A 17892-nucleotide genomic window follows, 5' to 3' on the forward strand; every position below is an offset into this window, starting at 1 on the left:
CAGCGGCGGTGTTCCAGTGTGCGGTAAACTGCATTCTAAGCCCCATTCCATCCCCAGAATGACCCCTTTAGGATGCAACGGGCCCGTTCCTGGGCCAATGCGATAAAGTTCCTAGTTTACTTTCCCCTTCCAACCTCAGAAGGTCCCTTGTCACTAACGCTTGCCTTGCTTTTACCCTTTTAACACTATAGTGTATAAGGGTTAGGGTCCCAAGTGCCTCCATAAACCAAATACTTTGTTGTGTGCCTTCAAGTCATTTCTGACTTATGGCAACCCTGAGCTGAACCTGTTATGTGGGATTTCTTGGCAAGATTCGTTCAAAGAAGGTTTGCCATTGCCTTCCCTTGAGGCTGAGAGCATGTGACTTTCCAAAGGTCACCCAATGAGTTTCATGGCCGAGCCGTGAATCAAACTCTAGTCTCCAAAGTCATAGACCAGCATTCAAACCACTACACCACAATAGCTGTCTTCAGTATTTGAAGAATATTCTTGCTGTTACCCACCTCGATCCTCAAAAGGGAGAGGCGGGATACAAATAAATATTTTATTATTATTATTTAGTATTATTATTTAGTATTTTAGGTAGTGTGCATGCTCTTCATTACAGTTTATAGTAACCAACCCAGTCAAAGTCAACCCCTGTAAAACGAAAGGCACTTTTACTGAGCAACATACGGAAATAAAGTATCCTGTATGAGTTAACTTCAAGTTCAGGATGGTTGTATTAAAATCAAACATTAGACAGGGAAATAAGATGAACTTGGAGGGGGAACTAAAGTCCCTTGCATCACATGAGTATAACATTTTGTGACTACTGAGATATATGGGACTATATCATAAAAGAATAAAAGAGCAATAAATTCTAATAGACATGGTCGGGAAGAAAGGATGACCTTCCAAGAGACGTTGAGGAAGTAGTGTTTTAGGGGTAGTGTTTTATGTTATTAAGTAAATTCTAATGTATATTATTGGGTAGATATGCTTATGTTTGAGGGAAAATACAATTTAAAAACTAAAATAGAATAAAATAAAATAAAACACTTGTCAAAAAACAAATCTTGGTCTCCAGCGTTGTAGTGCAGCACTCAAACCACTATGCCATGCCACACATTGTCTGAGCAAACATTGTAGGCATATAGGCAATTTAACTGAATAGTTTCACAATGTCCTTCTTCATCTAGAGTTTTTTACAGTAGCAGTTCAATAGCACCCAAGTGTGCCTCTACAGCCTATGAATGGCCAGAGATGTGTGAAATCTTGGGCACCATCCCCTTGCACACTTTGGAAAGATGGAGTACACCTCCCCTCTGGACCAATGGCGCAACTATGCAAGTAAATATTTCTTGTACCCTATTGGATCTTGGCCCAAGTCTCTTCCTAATTCACTGGCACTAATGTCTGCAGAATCGTACCTGCTTTGTCTTCAAGAGCTTCTTACAGAAAGAATTAGCTCATTGTTAATTCATTCATGTTTGTTTGAAAGAGATGATTAAACTGCCATCCAGTTCTCCCCACTCAAGCACCGGAGTGGAATTTACTTTGCGGTTTCCACACAGGTGTGCATGAATATTCAAGCGCCGCACCAGGACAAACAAGGAGCAAAGCCTGTTTCTCAGAGAGCTGCTGCTGGGAAAGGCAGTCACTCACCTTTGCTGTTATTAACTGCTTTTGAACCACCTTGGACTCATGGCAACTCCATGAATGAGCCATGTCTAACTGTGATGCTCAGGTCCTGCAGGTCCAGGTCTTTGGCCTCCTTGATTTAGTCTATCCATCTGGTACATGGTCTTCCTATGTTCTTCCTAGCATTGTCCTTTCTAATGATCCATGCTTTCTCGTGATGTGGCCGAAGTATGGCAACATCAATTTTGTCATCTTGATTTCCCAGGAAAGTTCAGGCCCAACCTGTTCTAGGACCCATTTGTTTGTCTTGTCCATCTGCAGGATCTTCTCCAGAAATCTTCTCCAGCGATCAACAAATGAGTTGATTTTCCTTCTACTGACTTCTTCACTGTCCTACTCTCACATCCATACATTGTGATGAAAAATACAATGGCTTGGATGATCCTAACTTTAATGTTCAGTTCTAGATCTTTGCCCTTTAGGATCTGGCCTAGTTCTTTCATGGCTATCCTTCGCAGTCCTAGTCTTCTTCTTCTTTCTTGACCGGAGTCTCCATTCTGATCAGTGATTGATCCAAGGGATGGGAAATCTAACTATTTGAATTTCCTCATAATCTATCTTGAATTTATATAATTTTTTAAAAATTGTATTGTTTTATACTTGTTCGCCACCTTGAGTCCCTATATTGGGAGAAAGATGGGAAACAGTAGTAATAATAATAATAATAATAATAATAATAATAATAATAATAATAATAATTATTATTATTCCTCTGTTTTGTTTTCTTTATGTTCATCATTAAGCCTATCTTCACACCTCCCTCTTGCACCACCAAGTTGTAAGGACTGAGTTGTTTCTCTCACTGGAAAGAAAATTGCAAAAATTAGACATTCCTTCCTCTGAAAAGAAACTTAGCGATTAAATTACATCCCTAAATAAGATAAACCCCAAAGTCCATGTGAGTATTATTGTTCTATATTGTGCCTTCAAGTTGTTTCTGAGTTATGAAACATTAAGGCAAAACCTATCCTGGGGTTTTCTTGGCAAGATTTGTTCAAAGATTTGCCTCTGCCTCCCTTTGGGGCCGAGAGAGTGTGACTTGTCAATGGGTTTCCATGACCAAACAGCGAATCAAACCCTGGTCTCCAGAATCATTATCCATGCAAGCTTTCAAAATACATACATTTCTGCAACAGGTAAAGATGGTGGAATCAGGTTCCAAACAGCATTTTGTGCCCAAACACACACAAACAAAATTATTGGTGTGCTTGTATGTTTTAGTCCACTTTCCAATGGAACCATTTCCCTGCCATGTTGCCTGATTGAGATGAAGGTAATCACAATTGTACAAATCTAAGTTCCTTGAAAAGATAAATGTGTTCTCCTGCTTGCTAGCGTTTATTTATTGATCCCTCATCTCTAAAGCCACTCTAAATTTGTAAAGGTGCATTGCACACCCTTCTCTCAAAATAGGGGCAGCAATTTCATTGCCCACTCTGATAGAATTACTCTGTTGTGTGACAAAGGACCGATTGACCAAGTGCAGCTTTCTAAGAAAGGTATTTGTGCCTCTTCAAAACTGTACTTAGAATGAGGCTTTCTTCTGAGAATATAAGTGATATATTACATCTCCAAGAAAATGGCAATCGTTAGAGTGGATTAGGATTTTTTATACGCTCTGGTTTTGCATGAATATTTATTCCTGTACCAGATAGAAGGCTTATGTAGTCCAGCATTCAGCTCTAAAAGCAACTAACAAGTTGCCTCCAATTGCAGTGGTAGCGGCTGGCTTCCATATCAGCAGGGTGCAAACCAGTCCAGATTTTATTCTGCTGCCCAATAAATTTATTACCCAAGTTCAGCTTCTTCATTTTACTAATATATATCATGGGTGAATAACGTTAGAAAGTGCAGGGGCCATTTTTCTACATCCAGAATGGTCCAAGGGCCAAATGGAGGCCAAAAGTGTTGGGGATGGGGAACAAAAACATTAAAAATAAAATAACTTTGGCCTGTTACAGATTGCCAAAATAAAGCTGCTTTGGGTCTCTTTGGAGGTATGCTGTTTAAATGATGCATACATCCTAAGAATCCGGAAGCTGCACCAAAGCTGCACTCCAGTGCTTAGGAATGGAGTGTGGCTTTGGCACGACCTCCGGACTCTTAGGATCCATGCATCATTTAAATAGCATACCTCCAAAGAGACCCGAAGCAGCTTTATTTTGGCAGTCTGTAACAGGCCACTGTCTGGGTCTGCATGGGCCCCAGAGCTCATCCAATGTCCCCCCCCCCCCGCCATTACTTAGCTACTCCATTGCAATGCTAGCCAGCTGTTTGCATGCATGCCCCACTGTGTCACCCAGTGCAGCCGCCATCGCATGGCACTCCCTCTGAGGCCATAAACAAAGCACCCAGCCTTGATCACATAACTGGGCACCTTGTTCTGACACCGCCTTGCTATGATTGGCAGTGGCCACTGCAAAGAGTGGCACAGCCACTTGGCATCGCAATGGATCTGCAAGGGTCTTATAGAGCAGATTTGGTGCTGAATGGGCTGGATGTTGTTGAGACCCTTTGCACCAGAACCAGGGATTGGTCCATCTGTCATCTGGTCTTCTCACCAAGAGGACAAGGGAAGGACGTTTTATTTGGCCCATGCAGTCAGAGCCAACAACAACCAGAAGTATCATAGAATCATGGCATTGGAAGGGTCATCCAGTCCAACCCTCTGCCATGCAGGAACTCACAATCAAAGCACTCCCAACAGATGGCCATCCAGCCTCTGCTTAAAGACCTCCAAAGAAGGAGACTCCACCACTCTCCATTGAGGCAGAAGCATCTTTCATGGTCAAATAGCTCTTACTGTCAGGAAGTTCTTCCTACTGTTGAAGACGAATCTCTGCCTACTTGTAGTTCTGAAACATGGGCATTTTTGTATGTTATACGTTCAGGGTGGGTTTCTGACCTATTTAGAAGATGAATTGTCTCTCCTGGAGGGTTCTTCTCCCCCCTCCATCCCCACCAGAGGTTGGGCTGTAAAAACAGCCTTGGATTTTAGCTCTTTGCCCACCTCAGATCTAAACTGAACAAGTGCAACATCGCAATGTAACATGCACACAACTTTGGACTGGCTACCACCTTGGTACTTCCAAAACTAGCAGAAAAAAATAAATCCAGGCTTTGCAGATGTCGGGGAAATGCTTGAAGTTTGAAATTACCTGCCTTTTTTGTTTGAAGCAGAAGCTTGGCAGGAGCAGCTGTGAGTTGGCTGGTTGACAAGAGGGCATGGCTCTTAGCTTCTTGGATTCCAGCAGCTTGCTGCAGCTGCCTTGGGAATACCAATGCATGCCCTCCACAGTGGCCTCCTGACTGCTCCATCTTGATACAAGAAATGCCTGAAAAAATATTTCTTCCAACAAAAAGTCCCAGATGCCTTCAAAGCCAGCTTCCTTTAAGTGGAACAGAGTGTTTCTGAAATGGAAATCAAAGACCCGAAAGACTTTATGTTTGATTGGACACGAATGAGCAAAGAATGACCAAAGAAGATGGAACTAGTCATCTACCCAAGTTTGAAGGTTGCTGCATAAACTCTCTCCAGAATGATGTGGGGCTGGACACCACATTGTTGCTTCCTCATGTTTCTCCCAAATTTTACAGCGTGCCAGTTTTTGACCCCAAAGTGACTGTTAACACGCCCAGCCTCCAGGGAGAGCAATTGACAATTTCACCATGATTTAAAGGAGGCCAATGATCAGGGGCTAGTGCTGCATTAATCCCCCAGAAGACCTTGAAGGACAAGATCCCACCACTGCAGCTCCATATAAAATATATACAGTGGGACTTTGTGATTCCCTGGGTTTTGGTTCCAGGATCCCCCTGTGGATAACAAAATCTGTGGATGCTCAAATCCCATTAGATATAATGGCAGAGCAAAATGGTGTCCCTTGTATAAAATAGAAAATTGAGGTTTGCTATTTGGAATTTAGACTTTGCAGGAATATTTTCAAGCCATGGATGCTTGAATCCGTGGATAAAAAAAAATCTGTGGATGAGGAGGGCTGACTGTATATCACATTTTGTTTATCTCCAAATCCTCCCAAACATCCTTTGGATCAGTGATTCCCAAACTTTGGTCCTCCAGGTGTTTAGGACTTCAGCTCCCAAAAGCCCTAGCCTACTTGGCCAGCAGTCAGAAATTCTGGGAGCTGAAGTCCAAAACATCTGGAAGACCAAAGTTTGGGAACCCCTGCTTTGGAGTTTGTGTCTTCAAAGTATTAAGTAAAAACAAGTGTCGCTGCCTGATCACCTCTTTGGACAAAAACATCCCATCCTGATGTCTGCATACCTACATTGCTCATTGGAAAGGATGGTAATAATTCAGTAAAATGGAAGGCACTAGAAAAAGAGAAAGACTCAGTAAAAGAAGCCGTAGCTTTGGGTCTGCAAGACATGAGCAGGGCTGTTGATACCTGATAACCATTGGGGACCTTGGAGACCTCTCATTCACAGGGTCTCCATGAGTTGAAGCTGACCTGATGGCAAGCAACCACAAGAGCAATCACAGAATTATGATACGCAGAAAACATCCATCGCTCATGTTTTGTTAAGATAATAATCAGTGATGGAGGGGAGGATTTCTGCATATATTTGTAGAATTCTGCCCCCACTTAATTTCCCTCCCTCAGTGAAATGCCAATATGTTTGCACAGTGGGCCCAGAGATGACAGAAGGCAACTCTGGCGCTGCCTACCTTGCATCCATTATTTAACATGCTCAACCCCCAACCTATATTCTTTCCCTGATTAATTTCTTTTTGCTATTGCCAGGTAAAGTGGAATGATTTTAATCTGATTTGCTAACATCCTTTCAAGAATATATTCCCCCCCCCTTCCTCTTTCCCTCTTTTATCAAAGTGAAATTAAGCTTGTTTTCATGTGCCAACATGTTCAAGACGTTCTTTCTCAACAACTTGCCAGACGTTGGTCCACAGTCCAGATCATCTTGACCTAATCCTTGTCACATTTTACAATGTCAGCCAGTCTCTGCTGAAAAGTGATACCTGTGACAAGAAACTATGCCCAGAAATCTCCTGCCTCCTTGTAATATGTTTATCCTTCAAAAGAATAAACCACCATGCTGTTATGAAGAAATGTGCATGGTTAAGGTTTTAGGCTGGGGGACATTTCTAACCATGTGAAGTCAAAGGCTTTTATGGCCGGCATCCATAGTTTTTTGTGGGTTTTTCAGACTATGGGGCCATGTTCTAGAAGAGTTTATTCCTGACATTTCACCAGCATCTGTGGCTGGCATCTTCAGAGAATGCTGGCATAGAAGAGAGTGGGTATATATACCATATATATATGGTTTCTAACCATGTTGAGCTGCATGCCCTTGGAATCTCCCTTTAGGTGTTTGAACTCAACTTGTGATGGTCCTGTTGGGATGCAAATGTTGTGGGAAGGGATGGTGGTTTCGGGATGCTTGTGTGAATCAGCTGCATCATGCCTGAAGCAGGCTGCTTGTTTCCATGCAACAGCTTCCCATGTAGAATAGAGCCTACTTCTATGCAACATCTCTTCAAGGTGCAAAATAGACAGTTTCTGTATAGGTGTATAGGCTGCAAAACACAGCTTGCACCCATGAAAGTATATACTCGACTATAAGTTGACTTTATGTAAAAGTCAAGGGCAAATTTTGGGGCCAAAATTATGGATTTTGCTATGACCTGTGGATAAGTCGAGGGTAAAACTTAGGGCATATAGCAAAGGATCTAAACTTGAAGCAAAGTAAAACAATGTCAAAAAAACATACAAAATTCCAGCAGACATAACTCTTTATGCTTACTCTTAAGGTTGGAGGGATGAGAGAGTAGAGGAGTCAGTGCTTCCAGGACAGACTGTACTCTTGGTTTTCACCAGGAGAGGGTTCCTTCTTTTAAATAAGAGTTAATATACAGTACTTACATTGACCCATAGATAAGTCAACTCAGTTTTTTGGGGGTCAATTTTTTGACCTAAATTTCTAGACTTATACATGAATTATACATACAGTATGTCTCCAGGCAACAAAGCACTGCTTGTGTCTTTCTGACAGCTTTCCAGACTGCAGAAGGAGAGCCCCATTCTATGCAATGGCTTTCCTGGTTGCAAAGCGTAGCTTGTGCCTTTTCAATAGCAAAGCTCTCCGGGTTGCAAAGCACAGCTTTTGTCTATGCAATATCTTCCCAGGTTGAAGAGCAGTTTCCCAGGGTGCAATTCTATGCACCAGCCTTCCAGGATGCAAAGCACAGCTTGTGTCGATCTGTAAAATAAGAGTCTAATTCTAGGCAACACCTCTCCAAGTTGCAAAGTACAGCTTGTATCCGTGGAGCAGGTCACTAAAAAGCACAGTGTGTGTCTATGTATATACAATAGCTTCCCAAATTGCCAAAGAAGAGACAAAATAGTCCAAACTTTGCAACAGCTTTCCAGGTTGCAAAGTGTAGTCTGTAGCCATGCAATAGCTTCCCCGGCTGCAATGCAGAACTCAGCTCCTCACAAGAGGTCCCTGTGCTTAAAAATCACAGGAACCTGTTGGGAAACTCTTGCTGGCCTAATCCAGCCCACTAGCTGGAAGTTTCTCATCCCTCTTTAGCACAGTGTACACCTATGAATGTACATTTAAGAGTCAGCATGGTGTAGTGGTTTGAGCATTGGAGTATGACTATGGAGACCACAGTTCTAGTTCCTGCTCAGCCATGGAAACCCACTGGGTGACCTTGGTCAAGCCACACTCTCTCAGCCTCATAGGAAGGCAATGGCAAATCGCCTCTGAGCAAATCTTGCCAAGAAAACCCTGTGAAAGGGTCGTCATAAGTCCAAAATGACTTGAAAGCACAAAGCAACGAAACATGTTAGCATGCATATCTCCTTGGGAGGTAAACTTAAACATCTTTGCACGACTGTCAATAAATGTTCATTATTTCATCATCCAACATGATGGCTCAGCTGGATCTCTAGTTGAGAATTTACAGCACCCCAGCCTCATAATGAGTCTGAACGCACGAAAGCTTTCTCTAGATATGCGCACAGGAAACAGAGCGATGCAACTCCCATCCATCATACGTTTCTATTGATCTCTGTTAGTTATACCAGCATGATTGATCCACCAATCGTATGCTTTGATAATGCTCTAAGGGAGGGGGAAAAGTGTTGGTTGACATTTTATTAGCATTAAGGGAAATTACTCTCTGATATATGAGTTATATATGTGTAGATTAAGTCCTACCGTTGAATTACAAAAGGTCGTGGGGGAAGGTTCTTTGGGTACTTTCTATGAAGGAATATATCATGCAAAAGGTCTTTGCAAGAGGGGCTGTGTAAAATCTCTTCCAGTCGTAAATAAGTTTGGCACTTGTAAAATGATTTATTCCAAAAGGATTATTAATGGGAAGGAATAATTTGCAAAGCAGGCACAGCAGTCTGACACAGCAAAGCGTTGTGGATTCTCAAATCAAAAGTAGGAAGGCTGCTTTCATTCTTTGACATCTGGAAAAGTTTACAGCAACAACCGATAGCATCCATGTCAGTATGGCTGTGAATCTGTGCCGGATCTTAGTCCAAACCTTAAAGAAGCTGTTCAAGCCAATGAATCACATTCCCTCTCCCCCAGATAGGCTCAATAGCTTGGATATCTTCTGAAAACATATCCAGGAGTAGCCATGTTGGCAATGCAGGTGTCCTCGCGGCTTGAAGCCCCGAGGAACCCCTTTCCAGGCTGCGGGGAAGCAGCCTTTTGCTGCTTCCCTGCAGCCTAGAAAGCGGCGGATCGGGGCCTTGGAGGCTGCCGTTGTGACAGCTGAGGCCCCGATCCGGCGGGGAAAGGACCGGTTACATGCCGCCCCAAACGGGCGGTCTGTAACGCACCCTCAGCTCATTGAGATGGAAGTCATTTGTATTTTATGCCACAGACTCAAACTTTACTTCATGGTAAAAAATTGTCTTCTTTCCTTTTATGCTGGTCTATGACCAGTGACAGTGTGGCACATTGGTTAGAGCTTTGAACTATGACTCTAGAGAGAGGGGCTTGATTCCCTGCCCAGCCATGAAACCCAATGGGTGCCCTTGGGCAAATCACACTCTCTCAGCCTCAGGGGAAGACATTGGCAAACCTCCTCTGAACAAATCTTGCCAAGAAAATCCTGCCATATGTTTGCCTTAGGGTATGCCTAAGTCAGAAATGACTTGAGGGCATATAGCAACAACAACATGACTGTAATAAAATTCAAAGATATAGATGTGTTAGTCTGTAGAACGGTATGTAGAGAGGTCTTGCAGCACCTTTGAGACTAACTGAAAGAAAGAAGTTGGCATCATGAGCTTTGTAGACTTAATTCTACTTCATCAGATGCATTTGGAAAAGAAATAGATTTACCTCTGCAAAAGCTCATGATGCCAACTACTTTCTTTAGTTAGTGTCAAAGGTGCTACAAGATATGAAGTCGAAGGCTTTCATGGCCGGCATCCATAGTTTTTTGTGAGTTTTTCGGGCTATGTGGCCATGAAGATGCCAGCCACAGATGCTGGCAAAACATCAGGAAGAAACTCTTCTAGAACATGGCCACTTGGCCCGAAAAACCCACAAAAAACTGTGCTACAAGATCTTTCTACATGACTGTAATGAATTATTGCATTAAACTGACCAGGAATTGATCAGTGGAGAATATTCTTCCCAACCCAGCATCTCTTTTGACTCTTTGAGGAATGAGGGAAAACCGATAGAGCCACATAGGAAGAAATGAGGCAAAGAACCTACTATGGCCTTGCTTGCCATAATGCTCACCTATAAGAGCTCTCTCTCAAATGTGGTCAGTTGTTAGCTTCCATGTCATTGGAATAGCGCTTTATAAATAAAAGATAATAATAATAATAATAATAATAATAATAATAATAATAATAGTGAATTTACATCATTTCTTTTCTCCAAGGTGCTGAAACTACTTTGGGGAAATGGAGTTGAGTACCTTTTAAAGTTTGCAAAAACCCTGGAATGGTTTCATTGCCTCGGGAGATGGAAACAGCTGCCACTGAATTTGAAGGCACCTGTGTAATTCTTCTGTTCATCATCATCATCATCATCATCATCATCATGTTACCCAACTGTAAAAATGCAATGGCACGGCACAACTTTTCTTGCTTGTTCCCTTTCACATTAGCATCTCGACTTCGACAGTGCGTTGGCATTTTCCAGGTGACGCTTTCTGATGTTTCCCACAAGCGATGCATTTTCCAGCTAAGCTTGCACTTAATAGGAGCTGCCTCAGCACCCCTGGGTGCGTTATCATCACAAGCCAACTGACTAGAACACACTCCTTCAATATTTCTTTCATTCCTTTTGTCTCTCTTTCTTTGTTTTTTTCCCCCCTGCTTCTCTTCCCAAAAGTGCTGCGAGAAGAAAAGCCTTATTTTGTGCAACTCAGGCATTAAGTTTAATTGCTGCCACTGAACTTCCATACTTTTTTCCTCTGAGAAAATAAACAAGACCTTAGATCAGAGGTGGGCAGAATGCACCCTATGCGCCACATATGTCCCTGCAAGGATGTTTTTGTGGCCCTCGGTACCTCCAGAATCTCAAGATTAACCTTTTTTTATGGCCAAAAAGAGGCTGAATTGTTGCTCTTGGGTGAAAACATTGACCTTTTAAATCAGTTTCAAATCCTCCCTGTACTCTCTAGCACCAAAAAATACCCATTTTTGACAACTGAAGTTGGACATTCATGTCTTTACTAAGGTGAAAGGGAGTTTTCTCATCACCAGTTTTTCAAGTAAAGGAGGAAATGGAACAAATGATTCTCTCTGGCATCAGACAGTTATCGGTAACTTTTAAATTAGATTCTGGGTGGGAGAGGGTCACTTGTCTTTGCAACTTAAATCAAAAATCAATAGACGAATTACCAAGAAGTATAGTGAAGTTACTTTTCCCAATAAAGAGATTCAAAAGCTGATGAAGTTGGAGAGGTCATAGTTCTTCTGGTTCAGAAGCAAGGTGAAAATAAACATAATTGATCCGGCTCGTTTGTCGGTGAAATGGAGGAAACTGGCTAAGAGATCGACTCTATCAGTGGGATTTTTAAAAGTTACTAAATGTTACTCCTCAGTTTACTGCAGCATCTTGGAAGCACTCTTTAAATACAATATATGTGTTTAGTGGACAGGTTGCTTCTGTATTTGTTTGTTTTCTAATCACACAACTTTGCAAAGCTGCTCTTTCTTCATTAGAATCTCCTTGGCAAGGTATGTGCTCTTCGGGTCACTAGCTTTTCTTATACCATGATCTCTGAAAGGCTCTTAAATGGAGGGATTATGGAGATGATGGTGATGGTGATGATGGTGATGATCATGATCATGACCATCATCACCACCATCATCATCATCTAACATATGGCTGGAATTCTGTTGGTGAACCTCATGTAGAGTAGACCCAATCAAGTACTGAACTATTATTATTATTATTATTATTATTATTATTATTATTATTTGTTCCCTGCTCTTTTCCCAAAACTGGCACTCAGAACGGCTTCACAACATTAAAAAACAGTACAAATGAGTCAACAAAAACGACTCAACATAAAAAATAAACTGAATGTTATTGTGTGTCATTTTCATTCTCTCAGATTTAAAATAGCACTTGCTCTATTGCTGAAAATGCTCCCTACAGAGATTAATGAACTGTAATGAACTCTGGTCCACATCCATATTAAATTCTTTATCATAACTATTAGCTCCAAAATGGACTGAGATATGAGTGTGTTGGAGGGATTTATGGATCCACTTGAATCCAAATCCCTTCACGTTTCTAGTTTGTCCCCAGAAAGTCTATTTTTAAGAAGACACCATGTCTAAAACATATGTACCTTTCCTCCTTGTTCCATTAGTTCAGTGGTGAACTAATGTCCTCCAAGTCTGCAAGTCCAATTCCAGCATTGTTCTGATGCCACCCCATAAATGATCCATCCCAATCCCTTTCCTGCTGGTTTCCACACATATCCCTCTTCTTCCATTAAACTCTTGTTAAAGAAAAAGTTACCGGTAACTTTTCAGAAGTTGTTGTGTACTGCATGTGCTTTTCACATTGTGCATTGGTTGCACACTCAGTGGTATAATCTTGCCATGAGTTGGCATGGCACAGTCCTTATGGGGCTTTATGAGCTACATAACGTACTCATGTTCGGTCTTTGCCACCCATTTCTGCAGTTATCACTGTGCATTGCACAAGGGTGTCCACATGGCCATAAATCTGCATGAAATATATATGCACATTTCGCATTGTTTTATAATATAATAATATAATATATAATAATAAATTTGATGGTGAGCAAAACTGTCAACCATCCTTTTAAAATCCAGGAAGGAAATAGGAACTCTTAGAAGTAAAGAGTAACTTCACTTTCTGCCAAGTGTCAGCCAAAGTATATCGACTAACTTGCCGATTCTTTTGGTGAGCATTTTAAAAAAGTATCAGTAGCGTTGACATTTTAGGGTAATTGTATGAGCTTACGGGTGACCCATTTACATCCGTTCCTCTTGGCTTTTACATTAGCAGCGATATGTTATAAAGAGGCAGGCAACTGGAACTTAAAAGCCTTCATTTCTTTTCGGTTCGGTCTCCGAAAGTCATTTCCTCAAGGGTCCAACAATTTCTATTCTTTTCCTCCCAAAAAGGAGGAGCACAAAGAAGGAGAAGAGGAGGAAGAAAAGGAAGAATTAGTGGGAAACGAAGGAGGAGGAGGGCTGTTAAAGTGGTGTCAAACTGCACAATTTCAACAGTGTAGATGCACCTTGAGAAGCTGCCCCATAGAAAGGGATTAGCCAGGGAAAATGGAGAAGAAGATGCATTTGAGGCAACTTGATTTTTCATTTTACAGACTTTAATTCCATACTTTGGAACAACATCTAGAATTCTGGCAAAACAGATTACGAGACAACGTAATATATTATATTGTATAGGAACGAAATAGATAGGAGTAACAGAAAAGCATTTTCTGTGTCATTAGGACAAAATGTTGAACAGCCCCTTACAGTTAAATAAGCAAGACATAGTAAGATGGAGTGTGTGAGAGCCATGGGACTTGTCATTATGGATTGTATGTGGCTATGTATGTTTATTATTGAAAATCCTATTAAAAAATAACTTGGCCCAGCCTCAGGGCAATCTCATTACATTCGCTCCAGAAGCTCCCATTCCAGAGTGACTGAAATGAATAATGATTTATCCACTTGTCCACCTCTTGAGACTCCAGGTAGAGTAGAATTATCTTTCCTCAGTAAGACATTTTTTAAATGAGCAAAACTTTGGAGATTTTTCTTTTTTCTTTGTAGAGTAACACTCCACGCTGCTTAACGGTGCCAAGACACTGCCATCCTGCCCCGGCACACATCTGCGGAATAAACTGGTGTGAATGTAGGTCTATGGAATTTTTCAACATGCAAAATGGTGGCCAGGTTGCCAGTGTAACAAAGTGGTATCTGCTGGTGTTTGGTTCCAGGACCCTCCATGGATACCAAAATCTGTGGGTGCTCAAGTCCCATTAAATACAATGACATAGTAAAATGATGGCCCTTATAGAAAACTTCAAAAACAAGGTTTGCTTTTTGGAATAGTAAGGGCCTGTACAGACAGGGAGAAAGCGACGCCGAGATGCCGCTCCTTTCTCTCCCAGAAGGAGGCTGCAGCAACTAAACGCTGTGGCCTCCAGGAGCCATAATGTGATGTGTGATGTGCAGCAAAAGGCTGAAGAGGTCCGCCACCCACCCCCTAGAGTGAGACTAGTGCCCTCCTTGGTTCCTAGGCCACCACAGACTTCCTTGGTTAAGTTTGTGGGCAACATCTACACATTGAAATGCAGGTTTTGCGAAGTGGAGTTCCAGGGCCCCCTCTCCATCCAGGAGGAATGGGTGCAGCACCTCCAGTGCCATATTTTTGGAGACTAACTTCTCCAAGGCAGATGGCTTGCGAAATGGGACCGATGTGACTGTGGCAACACCTGTAGTTGAGGCTCAGTAGCAAAGCTCTTAGGAGGCACAAGCATTCCAGGGTTTCTCCCTTGCCTTTTCCAAATGAACAACATTAATGGTTAACAAACAGGGCCAAAAACAGTATTTGACCTTCTGGATTCCACAACTTTACTTCAGAGGCCAGGCGTCTGTAGGCTGACTGGACTTTGGGAGGTTGGGAGAAGAGCCCCAGCATTTAAGCACTAAATGAACCATGCTGTTCCTATTGGTGATGCTCTTTATTGACAGCAGTGGTACTCCAGATTGGAGTTTGCTCTTGTGCTTTCTTTCTTTAAAAGGACCTGCTTCTGGCCATTGCTGCTCTTGCATGCACCAACGATGTCCATGTAGTGTGGCGCCATTTGGATGCTGTGCCACTCATACGTCATCATGGCAGCCCCCATGTGGATGGGGACGAATCATGATGGGACCCAGTAGGGCTCAGGACCATGTGGACACTCCGCTCTCCCGAGCCCTAAAATTGGCCCCAGGCCGGTGCTTTTGCACCCGTCTGTACCGGGCCTAAGTAAGTAGTTAAAAGCTAAAAGCTTGGATGGTTGAATCTGTACATAAGGAATCTGTGGATATGGAGGGCCAACTTTACATCCCTTTTGGACTATGTGCTGCTGCATTTGCAAAGTGGATGTTTCAGTGGATCTAAAAGGCTGCAGCCAGAATATTGACTTGGGCCAGTTGAAACAGCTTCCGTGGCTACCGATTTGTTTCCCGTAACAATGCAAAGTGTTAGTTTTCACCCATAAAGCTCCATACCCCTTAGGTTTTTCCCTGCAGTAAAATTTCAAGGTGAACAGATTAAAAGGGGGGGGGGGGATGTAATTAAAAGGGGGGGGGGATGTAGAAGTTTTAAGGGAAGGAAAAAGATGTTTTTTTAAAAAAAGTCTACAAATAGGAGTGGTAAGATTTCTCAGGAGTCTTTTTGTTCATTCCGACTGGAAAGCCCAGTGCAAATGTTTCTGTTGCCTGCCAAAAAAATCTAAATAAGTAATAATGGCCATCCAAAGGTTGACGCACTAACATGAGCAAGTAGTTCATTAGCTGGTAATGGCATGGTTTCTTTTTTCAAAGTGGAGATGCTGATTTAGTTCTTTTCCAAATGGATAGCCTCCATTTACCTCTATTAAAAGTGCAGTTAACCCCAGAGTCTGGTGGAAAATCAGGCATAAGATCATTAAATGGCCGACGTCCGCAGGATCATAAATGGAGAGGCTTAAAGCGACATTATGGTCATGCTGTTTCTGGATCCTGCAGTTCATCTACAGCTTCCTTTCTAGATATTGCTACGTCCACACTTCAGAAATAATCCACTTTAACTGCCATGGTGCAATGCTATGGAATTCTGGGACTGCCGTTTCTTGTGGCACCAGAGCACTCCAACAGGGAAGGCTAACTAGCTCACAAAACTACAAATCCAAAAATCCCATAGTATTGAATTAAAGCAGTGTCTGCAAAAGCTTCTGCTACACTTTCTTTCACACAATTAGTCACAAAGGTGCTACAAGATCGCTTTGCTTAATGATGTTCCAGACTAATATGGCTATGAATTATTTCCCAGTGGTTGGGAAACCCATTTTTCAACCTGGGAATGAATAATTCTGAATATTCATTTCATCTCAATCTTGGTCTGCACCCGCACTGCAGAAATAATCCAGTTTGACAGCATTTTAACTGCTATGGCTATGGAATTCTGGGATTTCTAGTTTTGTGAGATAGTTAGCCTTCTCTGTCAGAGAGCTCTGGTGCCACAACAAGGCTACAGTTCCCAGAATTCCATAGCACTGAGCCATGGCAGTTCAAGCGGTGTCACGCTGGATGATTTCTGCAGTGCGCATGCAGCCATAGAGAACATTCTGTCACTGAGCTATAGCATTAAGCCAATTCCCAATGCAGGCAAGGGAAAATGTTTTGCAAAAATTGTCTGTCTGTTACCATGCTGACTCTTCACTTTTCTGGAAAGGATCCACAAGAGGGAATGTTGTCTGATTGAAACTTTAAATAAACATTACAAATCTCCGTGGAGCAACAAAGTCATTGTGTGCCATAGGCGATGCTGTACCATGTCGCTTTGCACTACTGTCTTCTCCCAAAAAGAACCAGGGGAACTCACTGGGTGCATATGGTTTTGAAACAAGTGATGTGTATGGCATCTTAAAAATCTCCTTCCCAAAAATCAGCATTAACCCTGCAATGACCACAGCATTGGTACTCAAAATCAACAGCCAGCTTTCTGATGTCTGGGAAGGGGTTGAACCTTGGGCTCCTAAAAAGCTCTGGTTATTTTCCTGAAAGAAGATAGCAATAAATGACACCATTTTATTATGACTTTGTATTTAATGGGACTAGATTTTGGTATCCATGGGAGGTCCTGGCACCAAACTGCAGCGGATACCAATGACCCACTGTAGTCTGGGACCAAGCAATCCAAGGATTTATAAGTCATGGTCAACACTTTGAATTGTGCCCCGTAATGAACCCATAGGTAGTGAAGCTGTTTCACTGCAGGAATTATATAACTCCAACTTCCCGAACTCCCCATGTTTGCTGGAGGCTTCTAGGAACTGGGCTCCCAAAGTGACGTTTCTAAGCCCCAAGCACACAAATCAAGTGTTCTGCTTCATTCTGCTTCTACATTTTATCCTACTATATTGGACTGCTTTTGGTCTATTAGTTTTTCCTTTCTTAGAAGCTTCAGGATAAGATAAAGAAGGCTTTAGACCTAAGCAAGCATGTAAATAAATGTCAGAATTTCTCCCCAGCACTAACAGTGGCTTCTTCATCTCTTCCTCCACCGAGTGTTTTCTGCCTGTGTACAGTGATGTGCGAAAGGAGGACCGAAAAGGTCACCGGCGGAGCTTGCAATTGGCCAAGGGAAGGAAAGTCACTCCGCGAACATCCCAGTAAATGTCAAAGAAGATATGAAAAGCTAAAACATTACACCAGTTGGGAAGGTCAATGTTCGGCAGGAAGCGTGCATGTCTTCAGGCTCAGTTCTCAATGAGGCGGTAAAATCCAGACTGTGTCACCAACGGCCTGAGGACAGCAGATGCTGTAACAGAGCAATGGCATACTAGTCCTTGGCTGGCGCTGCATTCTGGTTTGGGAATGCCATTTGCAAAGAGAAATTAAATAAGTATGTGCTGGCACACACCACATGCAAAGGCTGTTTAATACAGGTCCTCTTCCTATTCCAACCTCTTTCTCTGCAGTGGTCCCCTGCCTC

Source organism: Sceloporus occidentalis, unplaced genomic scaffold (genome assembly GCF_023333645.1).
Source record: "Sceloporus occidentalis isolate IW3139 unplaced genomic scaffold, rSceOcc1.0.p SCAF_9, whole genome shotgun sequence".
Lineage (NCBI taxonomy): Eukaryota > Metazoa > Chordata > Lepidosauria > Squamata > Phrynosomatidae > Sceloporus > Sceloporus occidentalis.